Here is an 8,506-nt window from a genome sequence, read left to right as displayed (position 1 = left end):
AACAGAAAGACAGACAACCCAATTAAAAAATGGGGAAAAGACATGGACAGTCACTTTTCTGAAGGGGAAATACAAATGGTATAAAAACTTATGAAAAGATGCTCAACTTCACTGGCTGTTAGGGAAATGCAAATCAAAACCATAATGAGATTATCTCACGCCTACTAGAATGGTCATTACAAAAAAAGAGAAAGTTACAAGTGTGGGAGAGGATGTGGAGAAAGAGGCACACTTATTCATTGTTGGTGGGAATGTAGAATGGTGCAGCCACTCTGGAAGGCAGTGTGGAGGTTCCTCAGAAAGCTAAGTATAGAATTGTCAAATGATCCAGCAATTCCATGACTAGTGTGTTGGTTTGTTTATATTATGTCCCCCAGAAAAAGCCATATTCTTTGATGCAATCTTGTGGGGGCAGATGTATTAGTGTTGATTAGATTGGAATTGTTTGAGTGTTTCCATGGAGATGTGACTCAACTGTAAGGGAGATCTTTCATTGGATAATTTCCGTGGAGGTGTTGCCCCACTCATTCAGGGTGGGTCTTAATTGGATGATAGGAATACTTTAAAAAAGAGCCACACAGCCCAGATGCTGGAGAGCAACTGAGAGTGACATTTTGAAAAGGAGCTGCAGCTAAGAGAGGACAAAGCACCCCAAGAGCAACATTTTGGAGAATGCCATTTTGAAACACAACTTGGGAGCAAGCAGATGCCAGCCACATTCCTTCCAAGCTAACAGATATTTTCCGGACACCAGTGGCCATCCTTCAGTGAAGGTACCTGATTGTTGTTGCCTTACCTTGGACACTTCATGGCCTTAAGACTGTAACTGTGTAACCAAATAAATCCCCTTTATAAAGCCAATCCATCTCTGGTGTTTTGCAAATGGCAGCATTAGCAAACCAGAACAAATAGGTATATACTTAAAGGAACTGAAAATTAAGACAAAAATGGACGTTTGTAAACTGATGTTTATAGCAGCATTATTCACAATTGTCAAGAGATGGAAACAGCCCAAATTTCCATCAATAGAAGAGTGGATAAACAAACTGTGGTATATACAGACGATGTAATATTACACAGCTGTAAGACAGAACAAAGTCACGGAACATATAACAACATGGATGAACCTTGAGGATGTTATGTTGAGTGAAGTTAGCCAGAAACAAAAGGACAGATACTGCATGTTCTTACTAATATGAACTAATGTTAATGAGCAAACTTTGAGAGTTAAAGTGAGAGCACATGTTATCAATAGTTAGAAACAGGGTAGAGATTGGGCATTTGATACTGAAGGGGTATAGAATGTTCAACAAGGTTGATAGTATAGATCCAGAAATGGATAGCACAATACTCTGTGATTGTAGCACAATATTGTAAGTACACTAAACAAAGATGTCTGAGAGTAAAGTTGAAAGAGGAGGGCTAGGGGAATATATGACACCAGAAGAAAAGATAGATGATGAAGACTGGCACTGTAAAACTTACTGAAACCTAGAGTGGTCAATGATAGTGACTAAATGTACAAATAGTTTTTACATGTCAGAGAAGAAATGAATGTGAATCTTGCAAGGTGTTGAAAAAGGGATGATATTGGGGAAAAAATATAATCAATGCAGACTAGAGTCTATGGTTAACAGTACATTGTAATATGCTTCCATTAAATTTAACAAAGGCAATATATCAAAGCTAAATGTCTATGAGAGGGGGATATAAAGGAGGGGTGTGGGATTCTTGGTAGTGGTGTTGTCTGACCTCATTATTGTATTTTATTGTATAGTATTTTAATTTTTTATTTTATCTTTTTTATTCTTCAAAAAATTTTTTTGAGTAATGAATATGTTCAAATGCTGATTGTAGTGGTGGATACACACCTATATGATGATACTGTGAACAGTTGTACACTGTAGATGATGGTATGGTGTGTGACAATATCTCTATAAAATTGCATGAGAAAAAATAGAGGGATACAAGTGCTGGAGAAAATGTGGAGAAAGGGGTGTGTTCCAGTTTGCTAATGCTGCCATCATGCAAAATACCAGAAATGGACTGGTTTTTATAAAGGGGATTTATTAAGTTACAAATTTACTGTTCTAAGGCCAAAAAAGTGTCCAAACTAAGGCATCAACAAGACGATGCCTTCACTGAAGAATGGCCAATGGCATCCAGAAGAGCTCTGTTGGCTGGGAAGGCACATGGCTGGTATCTGCTGGTCCTTTGCTCCGGGGTTGTGTTTCAAAATCACTTTCTCCAAAATGCCTCTTTCAGTTGCCCCGAGTTCTTTCTGTGAGCTCTCTTACAGGACTCCAGTGATTTAATTAAGACCCATCCTGAATGGGCGGGGTCCACACCTCCATGGAAATATCTACAGTTGGGTGATTGATTCATATCTCCATGGAAACAACCTAATCAAAAGATTAATGTCTGTCTTCACAAGACTGCATTAAAGAACATGGCTTTTGGGGGACTTAATATATCCAAACTGGCACAGGATGTACCTATTCACTGTTGGTGGAGAAGTAGAATGGTGTAGCCTATCTGGAGGTCACTGTGGTGGCTCCACAAGAAGTTAGGTAATGTGGGTGCCATAAGGTCCTGCAACCTCATTATGGGGTATATACTTGGATGATCTGAGAGCAGGGACACGAATGGACATTTGCACACTGGTGTTTATGGCAGCAGTAGTCATGATTTGCAATGGATGGAGATGGCCTAAGGGTACCTCAATTGATGAACAGAATGGTGAGCTATGGTGTATGCATACAATAGAATATTGAACAGCTGCAAGAAGGAATGAAGTTGTGAGACACACAACTAGGTGAGTGGATCTTGAGGACAGCATCTTGAGTGAAGTACACTGGAAACAAAAAGACAAACATTAAAATGCCTCACTAATATGGACTGTGCCGGTTTGGATGTATTATGTCCCCCAAAATGCCATGTTCTCTGATGCAGTCTTGTAAGGGCAGATGTATTTAGTCTTGATTAGGTTGGAACCTTTGAATTGGGTTGTTTCCATGGAGACGTGACCCACCCAACTGGAGGTGATAACTCTGATTGGATTATTTCCATGGAAGTGTGGCCTCACCCATTCAGCATGGGTCTTGATTTAATCACTGGAGTCCTTTAAAAATGCTAGCACAGACCCAGACACTAGCTAGCTTAGCTCAGAGATGCTTGGAGTTGTGGACCCCTGACATTAGCTGCAGCTAAGAGAGATATTTTGGAGAATGCCATTTTGAAACACAACCTGGGAGCAAAGGAAGAAGTTGCCAGCCACGTCCCTTCCCAGACAACAGAGGGGTTTCAGATGCCATTGGCCATTCTTCTATGAAGGTACCCTATTGCTGATGCCTTCGCTGGGACATTTTCATGGCCTTCAGACTATAAATTTTTAACCAAATAAACCCTCTGTATAAAAGCCAACCTATTTCTGGTATTTTGCATAATGGCAGCATTAGCAAACTGAAACAGATTTTGCTTAATTTGATAGGGTTCTTTTAGGATTTGTAGACCAATTGAAATCCTTATCTCTAATTTGTCAGATGTACAGCTTTGTGGAGTACACTTTCTCTGACTAACCAGCAGGTGGTGTCCACGAGCCACCTGTTCTCCTCAGGCCAGTTCTCCCCCGCTTTGCCTCTGTGGTGAGTGGGAGAGTGAGTCTTGTGGGGTCCAATTGGTGTACCAAGCTTGCGTGTGTAGTTGGTGTTGCCCGCCCTGTATATGGGGCGTGTTTTTGGGCAGTCAGGGAGTGGGGGGTGGCTCTAACAATCAGATCTCCCTGGTGATCCTAGAGTCTTAAAGCTGCTGCAATAGTCTAATCCTTCAGTTCAGTCCTGCCACAGTTTGTCTCTGCCACTAACCCACAAGTCCTTGGTATGGCCTCTGAGACTTGCAATTGGGTCCCTTTTCCAGGCTGTGCACCCCCTGGTCCTCTGTTGAGGGATGACTGTGCTATGTCACAGGTGAGTGCCGTCCCCCCAGGGAGGTTCTGGGCTGCTGGGCTGTGCAGGGAGGCTCCCAGTCTGCTGAAATGATGGCTGAATGGGGCTTTGTTAATTCACACTGCTCCACCTTCCCAACTCTGGGACAACCAGCTGAGGGTGCAGGGAAGGCTAATGTCCACGCCCAGTTTTGTGGTATGTGTGTGTTATTGGAAGCACTTCCATCACGCTGGGTTGTCTGGGGCAGCTCTGGGCTATGGGGCTGGCGATGGGCAGAAGTGTTTCCTGTCCACCAGGATGATGGCTGTGAGCGGACGCCCCCCTTTTCTTGGGAAGTTGTGGTGTTTAGTGAATTTTCTCAGCCACTGGATTATTGCCTTTTGTCTCAGAGCTCTCTTAGTTCTGCTCTTGTCTTGACCTGCCCAAATTACAAGTCTTTGAGGCTTTCTGTATTGGGCTTCTTAGAGTAATTGTTTCAGAAAAATAAAAAAAAATAAAAAATAAAATTAAAAAAAAAGGGCCCTCCTGGCAGATCTGATGGGTTATTGAAATGCTAAGAGACAAAGCAATTAGGGCTATTAAGGAAAGATCCAGGGGGCAGAGAGATCAGTTTTTCTTCGGGATTTGCAAATAAGCCTCAGGGCCTGAGCTCTGCCCTTCCCCTTTCTATGTTCACCAGAACTCCAAAAAGCTTCCGCTTATATATTTGAGTTTTTCTTGCTGTTTTTTGCTATGTCTGTCTCCTCTCTGCTGGGCTGGCTGCTGTCAGAGTCTCTGGTGTCTGGTCTCAGTCTATCTATGGTTGGAGTTTGGATCAGTAGAATGAGTTTCCGATAAGGGCCGCCATTGCAGTTCTCCCTTCTCCTTCCCGGAGCTGACAGCCCCTCCTCCCACGGGACTGAGCCTGGCAGGGAGGGGTGCGGGTCCCCTGGCCGCAAAAACTTACAGATTTCGCTGATCTCAGCAGTTCCACGTTTTCATGAGTGTTGTATGAAGTATGCCCAAAGTCAGATTGCTCTGTGGTGTCCAGTCCACACAGTTCCTGGCTTTCTACCTACTTCCCTGGAGGAGTAACTAAAACATACACCTCACCAATCCACCATCTTGCCCCACCCTTTGAAACAGATTTTGATATGAGAGAGGTGGGGTGCTGCTGACGCTGAGTCTGCAAATACTGAACATGTTGGAATGGCTTTTTAAATGGATAAGGGGATGATTCTGGAAGAATTGTGAGGAGCTTGATAGAAAAGGCCTGGATTGCTTTGAAGAGACTGTTGATTTGGGTGTTCTATTTTACTTTTATTTTTAATTCTTATTCTTATTCTTTCTGGTGTAAGGAAAATGTTCACAAATATATTTGGGTAATGAATGCACAACTATATGATGGTACTATGAACAGTTGATTGTACACCATGGATGACTGTATGGTATGTGAATATATCTCAATAAAACTGAATTTAATTAAAAAAAATCTGCACTGTCCAGTATAGTAGCCACCAGCCCACATGTGGCTATTGCAATTGAGGAGCTGATTTAAAATTTTTGTTTGGTTTTAATTTGTTTAAATTTAAATAGCCATATATGCCTATTGGACAATGCAGAGGAACAAAGAGGGGGAAGGAAATAGAGCCAGGACGTCTCAGAGAGGCAATCACCCTACTTTTGAACACTGTACATAAACACAGGAGTGTAAGCTCTGTGACATTAGAAAATGAAGATTTATGAACCCTCCTTCATTCTAAAAATTCAGGATCTCTAATTTCTTATAAAAATTACACATAAATCCAAGTTAGAAAAACTGAGGTGACAGAACTCAGAAAAGACTTAGAAATAAAATAAAAAAAATATTTCAGATATGAAGACAACTGGAAGAAGCACAAGAGCAAGAAAACGTAACAGGTATTTCCTTGAGAGAAGTAGAAGGTGCAAAAGAGAAAACCTTTAAAAATAAAAAATAAGGAGATTAAAGAAATTAGAGAGAAAGGGACAAACACTGGAGACAGGCAATGAAGATTGAACATACAGCTAATAGGAGTCCAAGAAGAAGAAAACCAAAGCAAGGGAACAACAACAACAACAAAATACTAAAACTGATAATTCAAGTAAATTTTCCTGAAGTAAAAAAACTTGAAGACATGTATTGGAAGATCATGTTGCATACTGAGAATATTGACCCAAAATGCCTGATACCAAGAAAACAAGACCTAGAAAAAAAAATCCTGGACTTCAAAGAAAAATCCTTTGAGTATCTAGGAAAAAGGAGAAAATGACTTATAAGAAATAGAAAATTAGATTATCAACAGACTGTTTGATAGCAATACTTTATGGCAGAAGAAAATAGAGTAACACATTTAAGATATCCAAAAGAGCAAGTGTGAGCCCAGGATTTTGTAGCCAGTAAAACCGACTTCCAAGTGTAAAGGGCATAGACAAACTGTTGTTGTTATCCATTTGCAAGAATTCAGGAAATGTTGTTACCAGGAAGCCTTCCTGTAGAATCTACAAGAGAAAGAGTTAAGACAAGGAAAATAATTGGAAAGACATTGACATGTGCATTCTTAGGTACCATGATATAGTTTTGCCCATTTTGAAAACATTTGATGTCAAGTTCTTTAATTTTTAAAATTTTGACATACTTTCAGGTTTAAAGAACTTAATAGACATCAAATATTTTCAGAATGTATAAAACTAAACTGTAGTGCTTAGGAACGCATAAGGCTGGGTGATAAAGCTGTAAAGAAGCACAGGAAGTAATTATTGTAAAAGTCAGTGTAGTTACTTTTATGGGGAAGAAAGTAGCTATACTTGGGTCACGGGCCATGGAGGGTGTGGTTGGCAAAGTTCTATTTCTTGATCTGGGAGATTTTCACTTTATAATCATTTATTAAGCCATATATTTGTGTTGTCTGGTTTTCTACATGTGTATTTTATTTTACAACAAAAAGATTTATTTTAAAAACCCTATGTTAACAGATAGGCTCAAAGAGAAGAATATATTTTTCTCTGTAACCATTTGTGATAGATTATTATTATTATTTTTAGAATTAAATACAACTTTAATTTGAATAGAAAGTATGACTATTTACAAGAGAAGGTAAAGTTTTCAATTCTCATATCAGAAACATTATAAAGAAAGCTAGATTTATAACACACTTCTATTCCCATGTGCATTTGAAGTATGTACAGTAAAACACCAACACAGCTTTCATGTTTCAATATGGGGAAAATGCAAGCAAGAGTGACTTTAAAAAAAATATATCCAAAAAAGCAGTCTCTGTAAATCCTCAATTTAGGCTTAAAACAAACAAATAAACAAAGCAAAAAAAACCCTATTGCAGTTGATTGCATGTGATAGATTATTTTTGTTCTTAAGAAATAACCACCTGCAATTCTCATCTTAACCTTTTCATACGTATAATGTAGAGTTTGAAGAAGTTGAAAAATTGAGAGATATTAATGTTTTGGTCATGAGATTCTCATATGAAGCACTGGCTGCTAATCCTAGTTTTGACATGTTAGTGTCAAGTTAGTAAGCAGAAAATATCTAGGAGACTGTACAGCAAGTTAGAAGAGCTTTACAGTGTAACAGATTGAAAATTGAAGTGTGTAAACTAGGATTAAATTTTTGGAGAGTATTTACTGAGTTTTTTTCTGAAAAACTCATAATAAAGAGATTGTGTATTGTGTGCTGACACTGTTGAACTTTGCCTAAGTCCTGTGATCCTTGAAAACAGGGATAAAGAAATTCTCATGCACTTGGAGTCCTGGGAAATTGCTTGTTGCAAAGGACTGTTCTTCTGACTTAATAAGACTCCCAGCTAATTTCCTTGTTCATCCTAAATGGTGGCCATCTGTATTATGTAATTGCTTTTATCCAAAGGAAAAATAAAACTTCTCATATTTCTATGGCAAGTAGATATAACTTGGAGCCCGGTGCCTCCGCTGAGTCAGAGTGACAAGCACTATATCTCCTTTAAGGTTACATTTCAAAGAGGATGCTCCCAGACCTCTTTAAAAAGATGTTCCTTCTTCTTGACCAAAAGGGGGATGCAAAATGAAATGAAATAAAGTGTCAGTGGCTGAAAGATTTCAATTGGAGTCGAGTGGTCACTCTGGTGGACATTCTTATGCACTACATAGATAACACTTTTTAGGTTTTAATGTATTGGAATAGCTAGAAGTAAATACCTGAAATTATCAAACTCCAACCCAGTAGCCTGGACTCTTGAAGATGATTGTGTAACAATGTAGATTACAAGGTGTGACAGTGTGATTGTGAAAACCTTGTGGCTCACACTCCATTTATCTAGTGTATGGATGGATGAGTAGAAAAATAGGGACAAAAACTAAATGAAAAATAAGGTGGGATGGGGGCATGATTTGGGAGTTCTTCTTTTACATTTATTTTTTATTCTTAGTCTGATTCTTTCTGATGTAAGGAAAATGTTCAAAAATAGATTGAGGTGATGAATGCATAATTATATGATGATACTTTGAACATTTGATTGTACACCATGGATGATTGTATGGTATGTGAATGTATTTCACTATAAATGAACTTA

Source organism: Choloepus didactylus, chromosome 25 (assembly GCF_015220235.1).
Source record: "Choloepus didactylus isolate mChoDid1 chromosome 25, mChoDid1.pri, whole genome shotgun sequence".
Lineage (NCBI taxonomy): Eukaryota > Metazoa > Chordata > Mammalia > Pilosa > Megalonychidae > Choloepus > Choloepus didactylus.
Note: the sequence above shows the minus strand (reverse complement) of the source record.